The sequence below is a fragment of the Nomascus leucogenys genome, chromosome 9 (assembly GCF_006542625.1).
Source record: "Nomascus leucogenys isolate Asia chromosome 9, Asia_NLE_v1, whole genome shotgun sequence".
NCBI classification, from domain to species: domain Eukaryota; kingdom Metazoa; phylum Chordata; class Mammalia; order Primates; family Hylobatidae; genus Nomascus; species Nomascus leucogenys.
Window position 1 is genome coordinate 87,626,058 of NC_044389.1, and position 16,247 is coordinate 87,642,304.

General features: G+C 38.7%; 1 long non-coding RNA gene across 1 annotated transcript in view; it reads right to left on the minus strand.

Moving 5' to 3' along the window:
* Positions 1-16,247, minus strand: part of LOC105738253 — a 191,895-nt gene that overhangs the window by 167,792 nt on the left and 7,856 nt on the right. The window contains exon 2 of the long non-coding RNA XR_001114027.1: positions 3,059-3,175. This is a non-coding gene — a long non-coding RNA (uncharacterized LOC105738253). The remainder of the gene's footprint in view (positions 1-3,058; positions 3,176-16,247) is intronic.

The window sequence follows — 16,247 nt, forward strand, 5'->3', positions numbered from 1 at the left end:
CTCTCAATAAATTTGGTATTGACGGGACGTATCTCAAAATAATAAGAGCTATCTATGACAAACCCACAGCCAATATCATACTGAATGGGCAAAAACTGGAAGCATCCCTTTTGAAATCTGGCATAAGACAGGGATGCCCTCTCTCACCACTCCTATTCAACATAGTACTGGAAGTTCTGACCAGGGCAATCAGGCAGGAGAAGGAAATCAAGGGTATTTAATTAGGAAAAGAGGAAGTCAAATTGTCCCTGTTTGCAGATGACATGATTGCATATCTAGAAAACCCCATTGTCTCAGCCCAAAATCTCCTTAAGCTGATAAGCAACTTCAGCAAAGTCTCAGGATACAAAATCAATGTACAAAAATCACAAGCATTCTTGTACACCAATCACAGACAAACAGAGAGCCAAATCATGAGTGAACTCCCATTCACAATTGCTTCAAAGAGAATAAAACATCTAGGAATCCAACTTACAATGGATGTGAAGGACCTCTTCAAGGAGAACTACAAACCACTGCTCAATGAAATAAAAGAGGATACAAACAAATGGAAGAACATTCCATGCCCATGGGTTGGAAGAATCAATATCATGAAAATGGTCATACTGCCCAAGGTAATTTATAGATTCAATGCCATCCCCATCAAGCTACCAATGACTTTCTTCACAGAATTGGAAAAAACTACTTTAAAGTTCATATGGAACCAAAAAAGAGCCCACATTGCCAAGTCAATCCTAAGCCAAAAGAACAAAGCTGGAGGCATCACGCTACCTGACTTCAAACTATACTACAAGGCTATTGTAACCAAAAGAGGATGGTACTGGTACCACAACAGAGACATAGATCAATGGAACAGAACAGAGTCCTCAGAAATGATGCCACATATCTACAACTATCTGATCTTAGACAAACCTGACAAAAACAAGAAATGGGGAAAGGATTCCCTATTTAATAAATGGTGCTGGGAAAACTGGCTAGCCATATGTAGAAAGCTGAAACTGGATCCCTTCCTTACACCTTATATAAAAATTAATTCAAGATGGATTAAAGACTTACATGTTAGACCTAAAACCATAAAAACCCTAGAAGAAAACCTAGGCAATACCATTCAGGACATAGGCATGGGCAAGGACTTCATGTCTAAAACACCAAAAGCAATGGCAACAAAAGGCAAAATTGACAAATGGGATCTAATTAAACTAAAGAGTTTCTGCACAGCAAAAGAAACTACCATCAGAGTCAACAGGCAACCTACAAAATGGGAGAAAATTTTCGCAATCTACTTTTCTGACAAAGGGCTAATATCCAGAATCTACAATGAACTCAAACAAATTTACAAGAAAAGAACAAACAACCTCATCAAAAAGTGGGCAAAGGACATGAACAGACACTTCTCAAAAGAAGACATTTATGCAGCCAAAAAACACATGAAAAAATGCTCATCATCACTTGCCATCAGAGAAATGCAAATCAAAACCACAATGAGATACCATCTCACACCAGTTAGAATGGCCATCATTCAAAAGTCAGGAAACAACAGGTGCTGGAGAGGATGTGGAGAAATAGGAACACTTTGACACTGTTGGTGGGACTGTAAACTAGTTCAACCATTGTGGAAGTCAGTGTGGCAATTCCTCAGGGATCTAGAACTAGAAATACCATTTGACCCAGCCATCCCATTACTGGGTATATACCCAAAGGACTATAAATCATGCTGCTATAAAGACACATGCACACGTATGTTTATTGTGGCACTATTCACAATAGCAAAGACTTGGAACCAACCCAAATGTCCAACAACGATAGACTGGATTAAGAAAATGTGGCACATATACACCATGGAATACTATGCAGCCATAAAAAATGATGAATTCATGTCCTTTGTAGGTACATGGATGAAACTGTAAACCATCATTCTCAGCAAACTATTGCAAGGACAAAAAACCAAACACTGCATGTTCTCACTCATAGGTGGGAATTGAACAATGAGAACTCGTGGACACAGGAAGGGGAAAATCACACTCTCGGGACTGTTGTGGGTTGGGGGGAGGGGGGAGGGACAGCATTAGGAGATATACCTAACGCTAAATGGCGAGTTAATGGGTGCAGCAAACCAACGTGGCACATGGATACATATGTAACAAACCTGCACATTGTGCACATGTACCCTAAAACCTAAAGTATAATAATAAAAAAAAGAAAAAAGTGTTCAATATCATAAATAACCTCACTTGATCATGTTTTTTATGCATGTATCAAAATATCACATGTGCCCTCTCAACATGTAGAATATTATGTAGCAGTTGAAAAAAAAATGTAGACTTAAAGGACAGAGGAAGCATCTTAACTTTTTGAATTTCCAGTTCTAGTTTCTGCATGACCTTACTCTACTTTGTTTTCTATTCCTAAATGTATGCATTCTACTTTAAGTGGACTTTTATTCCCTACAAGCAATAAATCTTTTTTTAAAAACTTGGATTATAACTGGCCCAAGTTACCAATTCACATATAAGGACAATTTGTGTACTAATTGAGAATGAAACTACTACAAAACTAGAGGTAGAAATAACCTTCACATAATTGGTGTTCCCCATTTTTAATGCACTAGGGAGTAAACAAAAGTCTAACCGCATTTCCAATTTCTCCCTATCACCACTTCCAAGTGTTCCAGTGTTGTGAAACTTCTGGACCATATAAATCACATACTATACATGTATCTAAAGTCCCTGGATTAACAGTTGTATTTAACTTTACTAGTTGAAGCTCCGGCACCTACTCCCGTGATTCCAACAAATCTTTTGAGAAAATGTGAAGTCTTTTTTTTTTTTTAAATCATTCCATTCATTTTTTCAACCCTTAGAAATCTTGCATGGTGGCTCATGCCTATAATCCCAGCACTTTGGGAGGCCAAGGCAGGCAGATCACTTGAGCCCAGGAGTTTGAGGCCAAGGCAGGCAGATCGCTTGAGCCCAGGAGTTCGAGATCGGCCGGGGCAACATGGTGAAACCTCATCTTTACTAAAAATACAAAAACATTAGCCAGGCAAGGTGGCATGTACCTGTAGTCCCAGCTGCTTGCGAGGCTGAGGGAGGAAGATCACCTGAGCCCAGGAAGCTGAGGCTGCAGTGAGCCATGATCACCACTGCACTACAGTCTGGGTGGCAGGAGTGAGACCCTGTCTCAAAAAGAAAGAAAAAAAGTAAAAGAAATCTCACAAAGATGCTCAATCTCTCAACAATTACCAACTTCTACTTTCATGGCCCATATTGAGAAAACTGACATAAGAAATTTTGGATACAATCAAGATGGAACATTATCAAGCTTGGGGAAGCACTGGTTTCATGTTTCTTCTTTTCCCACTTACTAACACATATACCTATGTTCGCTCTCTTTGCATCACACCTCATTTGGTTGGTGAACCATTCCTACTCACATGAACCCACCACTGTCTTGTTACTTGTCATGTCCTCTTTTACTTTTTCTTATTAGGAGGCCCTGCTTGTTTTATTTCTTCTCTGTAAACCTCTTGCATTTTCCCCCTTGGTGTTTCTCCAGCACACTTTTGTATCCTTATTTGTATCCTTAATATGATCAACATCTTCCATATTCCATAATGTCCAGGAAAATGAACTAGACCGAGACTGAAGGCACATGTATCAATCCCAGCTCTGCCACCAGTTGTATGATCTTATCCCTTACTTTTCTCAACTGTACAATGATGAAGGGTTGAAACAGATGATCTCCAAAAGACTTCCTTCTTAATTTCTGTAACTTTATAACATTTCTTCCAAAAGGAAAAAGCTTTTTAAAATGTTTCTCCTATGACTATGTCTTATTTTGTATCTCTAGTACTTAATACTGAATATTTGGAGGATGCCTAATAAACGTCTGTTAAATGAGCATATTACTCTGGCACTGATTTGTGGCATGAGCTTCAGTAATGTTACATTTCATTATCATCAGTGCAACAAAATGGAAAAATGTACATTCTCCATAATTCCAGGTGGCAGAGATGAGCAGAATAACCCGAAAAGAATATCCTCCATAAGAATGCTTAAAAATCACAAGCGTTCTTATACACCAATAACAGAGAAATAGAGAGACAAATCATGAGTGAACTCCCTTTCACAATTGCTTCAAAGAGAATAAAATACCTAGGAATCCAACTTACAAAAGATGTGAAGGACCTCTTCAAGGAGAACTATAAACCACTGCTCAATGAAATAAAAGAGGATACAAACAAATGGAAGAACATTTCATGCTCATGGGTAGGAAGAATCAGTATCGTGAAAATGGCCACATTGCCCAAGGTAATTTATAGATTCAATGCCATCCCCATCAAGCTACAAATGACTTTCTTCACAGAATTGGAAAAAACTACTTTAAAGTTCATATGGAACCAAAAAAGAGCCCACATTGCCAAGTCAATCCTAAGCCAAAAGAACAAAACTGGAGGCATCACACTACCTGACTTCAAACTATACTACAAGGCTACAGTAATAAAAACAGCATGGTACTGGTACCAAAACAGAGATATAGATCAATGGAACAGAACAGAGCCCTCAGAAATAATGCCGCATATCTACAAGCATCTGATCTTTGACAAACCTGACAAAAACAAGAAATGGGGAAAGGATTCCCTATTTAATAAATGGTGCCAGGAAAACTGGCTAGCCATATGTAGAAAGCTGAAACTGGATTCCTTCCTTACACCTTATACAAAAATTAATTCAAGATGGATTAAAGACTTAAATCTTAGACCTAAAACCATAAAAACCCTAGAAGAAAACCTAGGCAATACCATTCAGGACATAGGCATGGGCAAGGACTTCATGTCTAAAACACCAAAAGCAATGGCAACAAAAGCCAAAATTGACAAATGGGATCTAATTAAACTAAAGACCTTCTGCACAGGAAAAGAAACTACCATCAGAGTCAACAGGCAACCTACAAAATGGGAGAAAATTTTCATAACCTACTCATCTGACAAAGGGCTAATATCCAGAATCTACAATGAACTCAAACAAATTTACAAGAAAAAAACAACCCCATCAAAAAGTGGGTGAAGGATATGAACAGACACTTCTCAAAAGAAGACATTTATGCAGCCAAAAAACACATGAAAAAATGCTCATCATCACTGGCCATCAGAGAAATGCAAATCAAAACCACAATGAGATACCATCTCACACCAGTTAGAATGGCCATCATTCAAAAATCAGGAAACAACAGGTGCTGGAGAGGATGTGGAGAAATAGGAACACTTTGACACTGTTGGTGGGACTGTAAACTAGTTCAACCATTGTGGAAGACATTGTGGCGATTCCTCAGGGATCTAGAACTAGAAATACCATTTGACCCAGCCATCCCATTACTGGGTATATACCCAAAGGACTATAAATCATGCTGCTATAAAGACACATGCACAGGTATGTTTATTGTGGCACTATTCACAATAGCAAAGACTTGGAACCAACCCAAATGTCCAACAACGATAGACTGGATTAAGAAAATGTGGCACATATACACCATGGAATACTATGCAGCCATAAAAAATGATGAGTTCATGTCCTTTGTAGGGACATGGATGAAACTGGAAACCCTCATTCTCAGCAAACTATCACAAGGGCAAAAAACCAAACACCACATGTTCTCACTCATAGGTGGGAATTGAACACTGAGAACTCATGGACACAGGAAGGGGAACATCACACTCCAGGGACTGTTGTGGGGTGGGGTGAAGGGGGAGGGGGGAGGGACAGCATGAGGAGATACACCTAATGCTAAATGACGAGTTAATGAGTGCAGCACACCAACATGGCACACGTATACATATGTAACAAACCTGCACATTGTGCACATGTATACTCTAAAACTTAAGGTATGATAATAATAAATAAAGAATATCCTCCATAAAAGAAGTCAAACTGACAGAACTCTACCGTATTTTCAATGGGTCTGCAGATCATGGAAGAGTTTTGTGTCAGAGGCATGGGCATTTAGAAGGTGGCAGAGTCTAAAGGTGCAGGCAAATGTTGGAAGACTGTGATGTCATCTCTTCCTACAACCCTTCACGTTTCCCGTAACATTACTAAATTCACAAAATCATTGACTGGACTTTTGTGGAAAATGACATAGTGAAAGTCTTCACGTTGGCTGGTGTAGGCTGGATTGTAATGGTATCAACATGCTAAGATTGACGATGATTAGAGGTGACCATAAGAAAATGGAATTGGGAAGTCATGGAAGTTATGTGGTGAATTCACATACACAAAAAGTGGCATATTCAGCACTATTCACAATAACAAAGATAGGGGATCAACCCAAGTGTCCATCAATGGATGAATGAATGAAGGAAATGTGTTATATATACAAACAATGCAACACTACTGGGCCATAAAAAATGAATGAATTGTCATTTGCAGCAAAATGGATGGAACTGGAGGTTATTAAGTGTAATAAGCCAGGCACAGAAAGACAGAGTTCTCATTTTCTTCCTCATATGGGCGCTTACAAACTTGATCCCATGGATGTAGAAAGTAGGGTAATAGATACCAGGGGCTGGGGGTGATGTATGGGTGGGAGGGGTGATGAAGAGAGTTTGGTTATTGAGTACAACATACAATGAGATAGAAGGTGCAAGTTCGGACATTCTATCGCAGAGCAGGGTGACTATAGTTAGCAACAACATACTGTGTATTTCAGACTCTAGAAGAGAGAATTTGAAATGTTTACAACAGAAATAAGTGATAGATATCCCAAATACCCTGCTGTAATCACTGTGCATTCTATACATGCCACAAGAAAACCTAGCATATTGAGAATTTGAGCCTAAGTCACCTAAACCGTCAAGAAACTGAAATCCCAAGTGACATCTAGGTTACATGTCTCATTCCTTACCAACAACTAGGGCCACAAATGCATAACTGGACTATTATAAATGTGATAAAATACAAGAAATATATCAAAGTTATACGGAAATGGTAGGATGCTATTATTAGGCCAACACCATTTATAATGGAAATACTTCCTTTGAATAAGGCAGGATGCTTAGTGATACAGCTCATAAAAAACAAGCGTTTGGGCTGGGCACAGTGGCTCGATCCTGCAATCCCAGAACTTTAGAAGGCCAAGGCGGGTGGATTACCTGAGGTCAGGAGTTGGAGACCAGCCAGAAACCCCGTCTCTAATCAATACAAAAAATTAGCCAGGCGTGGTGGGGCATGCCTGTAATCCCAGCTACTTGGGAGGCTGAGGCAGAATAGCTTGAACCTGGGAGGCAGAGGTTGCAATGAGCTGAGATTGCACTCCAGCCTGGGCAACAAGAGTGAAACTCCATTTCAAACAAACAAACAAACAAAAACCACAAGCCTTCGCTGTGTACTAACTAAAAAAATAATTTGCCTTAACAGGACGTGCAAGACTGCATCTGCTTTTATACCTACTCCAAAGTACTAACTACGATTAGAAAAGAAATTATCTCTGGATCTCTGCCTTTTAAAAATTTACCACACCAATAACATCTGAAATCAAAGCTGTTGATCAAAGGAAAGAACCACTAAAATAAGTTGGCATTGTATTGGATAGCAGAGAGATTGAAGCAAAAGATATTCCACCAACCTGATGACTGGGAAACTCTTTTATTGAATGTGAACTTAAGCAGGCTGAAATCTAACATGTCATGCCTTATTAGCCCTATCTCCTAAGACCCTTTCTATTCTTTCCTCAGGAGCCACTTACCATAACATCTAAGATTATTTATCTCAGGATGCACTTGACTTACCAATAAAATCATTGAGTGGGAACTATCATGTTGCTACAATTGTAAGAGTAGCTGAAATGTGACAAACCAGAAAGATAAAGAAAAATGGAGTTATACTGAGGTTAGCTTCAAGAGGCACTTCCTTTTTTCCCTAAAATGAAAACTTTTTTTTTTGCTTGACAGTAAAAGACGCATATGTTTACTGTAGAAAGTCAATATTCTGGTGTCTCTCTCTTCCTCTTATAAGGATACAAATCCTATCAGATCAGGGCCCCAAGCTTTTGACCTCATGTAACCTTAATTACCTACTTAAAGGCCTTGTCTCCAAATATAGTAAAAATCTCAGGTGCTTTCCAGCTCTTGATGCACATTTTCACCAACAATTTATAATTGTGCCCATTATCCCTCACAAATCAAGTATTCTCTACCTTCTCCCACATCAGGCTGATAGTTTTAGTTTTTTTTAAAATGTTGGGATGGATTTTCGCTCTTGTTGCCCAGGCTAGAGTGCAACGGCGTGATCTTGGCTCACTGCAACCTCCGCCTCCCAGGTTCAAGTGATTCTCCTGCCTCAGCCTCCGAGTAGCAGGGATTACAGGCACCTGCCACCACGCCCGGCTAATTTTTTGTATTTTTAGTAGAGACAGGGTTTCACCACATTGGCCAGGATGGTCTGAAACTCCTGATCCACTGCTTCGGCCTCCCAAAGTGCTGGGATTACAGGCATGAGCCATCATGCCCAGCCTGATAGTTTTTACAACAATAGAATCTTGTTTTTGTAAATGTTTATGTCACACTGGGGGCTAGGCCAAATTTTGGACAGACATGATTCAGTTCACAACATCTTCCCAAAAACATTTCAGATATTTAAATTCATGTCAGGATAGACCTACATGATCATTTTAATGGTTTCCTAATATTCTCTTGTATGGATATACCATCATTTAAAAAGACACATATATTTCTAAATTTTAATATTCTAAATAATGCTGCAATGAAAATATATTTATGCCTATGTGCATTTATGTTTGTACCCTATTCTAATAATTTCCTTATAGCATATTCCAGGTAAAGAGTCACCTTGTCCCTTTGGGCTTAGGAAATTGGCCTAAGATGACGTTGCTATTTTGGCTATTGCTGTTGTTGTGAGTAATGAAATTTTTGTCTCTGGCCCAGGCATCCATGAAACTGTTATGGCCTAACCTGTTGGCTGTGCCAGGAATGTAAAAATCTCAGGTGCTTTCCAGCTCTTGACATACATTTTAAAATCCAACAATTTATTAAAGTCTCCTTTATCCTTTGCAGATAAGGGATTATCTACCTCCTCCCTTATTAGGCTGATTGCTTAGGAAAAAAAATCAATAGAATCTTGTTGTATTTACAACTTTTCATTTTTTGGCCATTCCTATAGTTTTTGTAAACATCAATTTTTCTATTGTGTATTTTCTGTACAAAATGTTACATTTTTTGAATATTAGAAATATTGGCATTTTGTCTGCTAGATATTAATGACTTTTTTCAACCTAAGTATGTGTTTTTTCTAAAGTCAAATATAAAAATATTTTGCTTTGTGAGATTTTGTCTAGATGTCATGTCTTCTCCCCTTTAAAATGAGTGCATAGTGACATATCTTTGCAGATATTCAGGTGGGCCATCAATTGGCAGGAAGAGTACACCTGCACCCCCCTCTTCCTAATTGAGTTATCCAATTTGGTGAACGTGAGGTAGCTGAGCAAATGTTTCATACCTCAGTATAGCTTTCTTTGCCTACACCTCAATATGCCAGTGGCAGGGGCTCGTGGCCCAGCAACACTATCCTGTCCACGCTGTGCTACACCACAACCCTTTATACTTGGAACTTACATCCCAATTCCAAAAGGCTTATACAAACAGTTGCTGAACTTAAAATCCCACTTCTGTTTATCAAGACCGGGCTCTCCTGAACCAAATTCAGTCTGCCCATATCTTCACCCCTTTTACTCCTCTTTTGCAGACTTCAAGCTATTATCATACATTACTTGTCCAAAAAATTTTAGAGTCATTTCGCAAATATTCCTTCATCTCACTCCCCAAGCTCAATACCAGTAGAATCTTCAATGGGTTTGCGTTAAATATGCCATTTAATTTAACAAGCATTGATGCCTGAATCCACAGCATATTCCTATACATTCTTGCAAGAATCTTTTCATAGCCCTCATATGTCTTTTTCATATTATCCCGCACATTTATTGGTAAGTTTCATCTTTTTTATTGTTGATTATTTATTTTTTCCTACTGTATAACCAGTTAGTATATGTAAAAACCATTGACTTTAATATCTTATAGCCAGCCATTTAACTTAATTTTATTGGCACTAATAGTTTTCCAGGTGATTATTTGCAAATAATAGATAACTATAGTCTCTTTCTGTAGTGGCATTTAGGGTAGCCAGATGAAATAGAGGACCAAAAATTGTTTGCTCAGGTAAACTGATAAGTTTTTAGTATGAGTTTTTCCTATGCAATACTTTAGAGTACTATTACTAAAAAATTGTTGTTCATCTGAAACCCAAGTTTAACTAAGTGTCTTGTATTTTTATTTGGTAAATCTGGCAAGTTTGGTTGTGGTGCTAGCACTACGAGAATTGTGCCAAATAATGATGATAGCATTGCCGTACTATTTCTGTTTTACTAGAAATGACTCTACAGTGTTTCTCTGTGAAGTATGTTAATAGCTGCTAATTTTAGTTATAAGTTCAACAGGACCAGAGACCACTCACAAGTTTGTAAGCACAGTCCTAGCACCATGCCCAATATACAGTATGTTTAAAAGACATTGACTGGATAAATGATAAATATGCTTTACCATGTTAGCAAAGTTTAAGAAAGAAATTATATAGCTGGCGGGGCATGGTGGCTCATGCCTGTAATCCCAACACTTTGGGAGGCCGAGGTGGGCGGATCACGAGGTCAGGAGCTCGATACCAGCCTGACCAATGTGGTGAAACCCCGTCTCTACTAAAAATACAGAAATTAGCTGGGTGTGGTGGTGCGCACCTGTAGTACCAGCTACTCGGAAGGCTGGGGCAGCAGAATCGCTTGAACCTGGGAGGCAGAGGTTGCAGTGAGCTGAGATGGCACCACTCCAGTTCCATCCATGTTGCTGCAAATGACAACTCATTCATTTTTTATGGCCCAGTAGTGTTGCATTGTGTGTATAACACATTTCATTCATTCATCCATTGATGGACACTTGGGTTGATCCCCTATCTTTGTTATTGTGAATAGTGCTGAATATACCACTTTTTGTGTATGTGAATTCACCACATAACTTCTATGACTTCCCAATTCCATTTTCTTATGGTCACCTCTAATCATCATCAATCTTAGCATGTTGATACCATTACAGTCCAGCCTACATCAGCCAACATGAAGACTTTCACTATGTCATTTTCCATGAAAGTCCAGTCAATGATTTTGTGAATTTAGTGATGTTATGGAAAATGTGAAGGGTTGTAGGAAGACATGACATCACAGTCTTCCAACATTTGCCTGCACCTTTAGACTCTGCCACCTTCTAAATGCCCATGCCTCTGACACAAAACCCTTCCATGATCTGCAGACCCATTGAAAATATGGTAGAGTTCTGTCAGTTTGATTTCTTTTATGGAGGATATGCTTTTCGGGTTATTCTGCTCACCTCTGCCACCTGGAATTGCACTCCAGCCTGGGCGACAGAGCAAGACTCCATCTAAAAAAAGAAAAAGAAAAAAAAAAAGAAATTGTATAGCTTACATTGTATTGTTTTGTGAAACTATATAGGAATATGTAGCTCAAGTGGCAAGTAAGATAAGAATGTGTAAGCAGATATGAAATAACCATATAAGAAGTTAATAGCAACTAAGAGTTTAGGTTCAGAGCCATACTGCCTAGGTTCACATCTTACCTCCATTTTACTGACTGCCTGATTGTGGGCAAGTTTCCTGAGTCCCAGTTTGCACATCTGTGAAATGAGAAGAATGACGGTATCTACCTCATAGGGTTATTATAAGAATTAATTGGGAAAATTCATGGTAAATAATCAGCATAGCACCTGGCATGGAGCATTTTCATAAGTGATATCTATTAGAAATTACAGCTACTATTGAACATTCGGCAAGGACTAAGTACTGTTCTACATATTTTACTTATACTATCTCATTCAAAATAATATCACTCTTCACTTTTGTTTGCCCTGTTTCAGAGAATGAAACTAAGATAGTAGCTGAACTTTTTCAGAAGGCTGTAAATTGGTAATAACACAAGACTCTCAACAAATAAGCCAGCGATCCTTAAATTGTAACCCTGGGACCAGCGGCCTCAGCATTACCAGACATTCATTTTCTATTGCTGCTGTAACAAATGACCACAAATTCAATGACTTAACATAACATAAATTTGTTACCTCACAGTTTCTGTAGATCAGAAGTCTGAACCCAGCTTGGTTTTCTGCTTAGTGTTTTTACAAGGCTGAAATCAAGGTTTCAGCAGAGCTGCACTGGTTTCCAGAAGCTCTGGGGATGAATCCACTTTGGATCATTCAGGGTATCAGAAGCCAGTTCCATATGGGACCAAGGTCCCTGTTTCCTTGAGCCATTGGGGGTCATTCTCAGTTTCTAGGGGCCAACCACATTCCTTGGCTCACAGCTTCTTCCTCCCTCTTCAAAACTAGCAAAGACAGAGTAAATATTTCTCATGCCCCAAATGGCTCCGACCTCTCCTTCGGCCTCACCTCTCCTGTTTGCCTCATCTGCTTTCAAGGGCTCATTGGATTACACTGGCAATCTGGGCTAATCTCCCTATTTTATGGCCAGTTGATTAGTAACCTTGATTCCATCTGCAAAGTCCCTCCACAGCAGCATCTAGATTGGTGCTTAAATAACCAGGGGATGGGATTCCTTGGTGAGGCATCTTTAGAATTGTTCCTTTCACACCTGAGAATTTTTGGAAATTCAAATTCTCTTGCTCCATCCCATACTTACTGAATCAGGAACTGCGGAGGAAGGCCCAAAAACCTGTGTTTTAATGTAATTCAGCTGATTCTGATTCGTGCACACCACAGTTTGAGAACCACTGAAATAGTGGAAGGGTCGAGGCATGCCGTTTGATTTCAAAACTTAAAGCTAAGCCAAGGATATCTGTTCTTAATTTTAAAGTAAATCTCTGAGAGAAACTCACTTTAATAAATTATTTTATAATACATGACTATATTAATTACATTATATTAACCATTACTGATTTGTTTTATGCAGTGGTGATAGATTTCAGTTTAATTTTTAACTGATGCCAATGACAATTTTGCTTCCTCAAAGAAAAAATGTTTTTTATATATACCTTCTTGAAAAAGAGGCTAATTTAAGGGGAAAGTTTTGCAATCGTGGAGGATAACATGTAATTATGAGCACATGAGAAAATCCATAAAACAGCCTAGACACTCCTTCAACCCTGGTTAGAGGTAGCCGAGAAGGATTTTCCAGGTGCCACTCATCTCTTATCATTCACCTCCTTGCGTAGCTTTTTTGCTTCACGTTTTTTGACTTTCAACACTCACATGAGAGGAGACTGATACAGAAGAAAGGGACTACAAGGGACCAAAGAGGACAGAAGACAAAACTGGCTCTAGAAAACAAGTCTTCTGAGTTAGTTGCTAAACTGGCCAGCTTGTGTACACATAGTTTGCAAATGCAGGCTAGCGAGGAATAATTTCCTGACTAAATTATTTTAAACACAACTTTTAATCCTTCTTAACTATACTACATGCTTTAGAGATGTTTTAAAATGAAAGAAGAATAAAGTGGCATAAGACCGCTTTGCAAATGAAATGGCAAAAGATTGACATAGCTGCTCTAGCCCATAATGTCATATACCTACCCAAGTTGTAATGAACCATCTTCAAATACATTGCCTATTGTTTTTAAAATTGGGATATGTGCAATCACAGCTACATAGTAAACCTGACATATGAATCTGATAATTTTTTAAGTTCATTTAATACTCCCTGAAAAATCTATCAAAACCTCAGAGGGCTGTGGGCATATGATTGATTCTTTTATCATCTCTCCCTCCTTGGGATCCAGATTCTAGATAAAGCTCAAAAGCCACCACAATGCTAGCCTTCTAAGTCCACAAATTTAATTGAACTAGCCTAAGTTTTGTTAGTTTTTAAACATTTTCTTAGAAGGATTAGACTATGAAAATTGTTTAAAAATATGATAAAGGAGAGGGCTCCCTTCAATGTGTTTTAAAATATATCTCCACTTAAGCAACCTCACTGTTAAACTTGTCACTTGAGGGAGAGATTAGTTTAGAATAAGACAAAATGGTCTTTCTTGCTAACCTTTTCTTCTCCCTTGTGTATTTCTGAGCAGAAACTGTTACAATTCTATTTCAAGCTTAAAAAAAAATGTTTTATAAAGGCTCACCCTCAGCCCCTTGGCATTAGACCTGGTTTATCACTTTCCCCTGCAGACATTTACACAAGACTATTAATGTGGCATGTCAGTAAATTGAGACTCTCAGAGTTAAGGGTTGATCAAAATAATTTAGGTGATAGCAGTTAATTCTCCGGAGAATCTGAGACCTGAGTCCTCATCAGAAGCTGGCTGCACATGAGATGGAAAAAAATGTAAAAAACAGGGCTCTTTCAGTAGAAATCTCCAGGTCTCAGCTGGCACACAGGCTCAATTATCGGCTTTTAGCTTGGTGGAAAGTCAAGCATCCCCAGGACCCTGCTGCTCCAGGCATTTTATTGGCTCATTAAATATAGGATTTTGTTTTTCAGCCCCAGCCAAACGTGATATGCTATCCAAACAGAAAGTATGATGAGAGCTGGAATAGCTAACACATGCGCTTCCTTTACCCCTTCTCTGCGCTTCTCTCATCCCACCCCGCCCCCTATGCACTTTATTACAAGCACAAAATTCCTACAGAAAGAAACAGTGAGAGGCTTCACTGCAGGGACTGTTCGTAAGAACTCCGACCTCAGTCTGTTACTCAGAAAGTATGTTCCCAGCATGTGTGTTAGATTAATTCAACTAGAAATGTTTTTGCCCCAAAGGGCTCACAAAGTAGAAGATGACAATGAAGAAACGAGACCCAGAAGACTTTAATACTAGATAAACATCAGTTAATCATGCTAAAATGTTCCAAAGTCAGAAGCCATCAATGAGCATGAGAAATCTTTGGAAAACTGCTTGATAAGATCAGGAAAAGTGGAGAAGAGTTTTTGCTTCCATTACTCATTGAAATGAAGAATAACTTATCCCCTAGATTGATCTCCTATGTAAAAAACATTCAAATTATTTTGGAATAGGGACCTCTTCTACACATGCATAGGAACTGACTTTTAATGGTTAAAATAAGTCCAATACAGTGGAAGTGGAGAAGACAATTTCTGGATACAATCCAGCAGACCTCAGAGCTTCCTGCTACTCTGAACAAACAGACACATTACTTTTTTCTCTTTTAGAAGTAAGCAGTTTACAAGAACTGCAGAGATATATCTTGAAACAATCTGCCATGCCATTTGCCACACACATAATCCTCCTAGATTAATTTTAAAAAAATGAATGTTGATATAACCAATATGAGTGACATGTGGTAAAATACAATGCATTCATGTGTGGCTGCTGACATCCTAAAGTAATAATACCCCTAATAGATAAAACCCTAAGAGCAACCTGAGAATATGTGTTATAAACCAAAAAGATGTTTATACCTTTTGACTGAGGAATACCAGCTTGAGGATTTATCTCCAAACAAATAAATGAATAGGAGAAAAAGTCACATACTTAATTTATGTAAAAAAATTATTGGGCTCTATATTGGCCCTGTGCAAAATACTTATTTAGCAAAGAGACAAATAAGAAATTGTCTTCAATTACAAACTACCTAGTGGGAGAAAATAGGGGCATAAATAATCACGATGTGATGTAATAAGCACATCATCTGAGATATACGCTAGGTTCAGCAGTAACACAGGAGGTGGGAGAAGAACTAAAGGGACATTTATTCAACATATATTGTAGAGCACCTCCTAAGGGCTGTGCTAGGCTCTGAGAATAAGAAGCAAGGCAGACTGCCCCTGTGCTCATGATGCCCATGGTGGTCTAGTGACTCCAGATGAAAAGGGCAGCACGTGCCCATAAGAGATGAAATAGCCTAGTATATTTGAGGAACTCGATGTAATAAGGTATTTCTGGAGCATAGAGTTAAGGGTTAGGGTTAGAGGGAGTGAAAAGAGAAGCAAAGCCAGGCTGTGGGGAACTTGAATGCACAAAAAGGTGTTTAGACTTTACCCTATGCTTGATGTACCTTCACTGAAGGATTTGTAGAGGAATGACAAAGTCAGATCTGCATTTTGAAAGGTGATTCTGTTACCAGCATAACATGAGTTGGGTTAAGGCACATGTGAGCAGTGAGATTAGTGTCAGTGAGACCAAATGAGAGCCTACTGGTCTAGTCCAGAT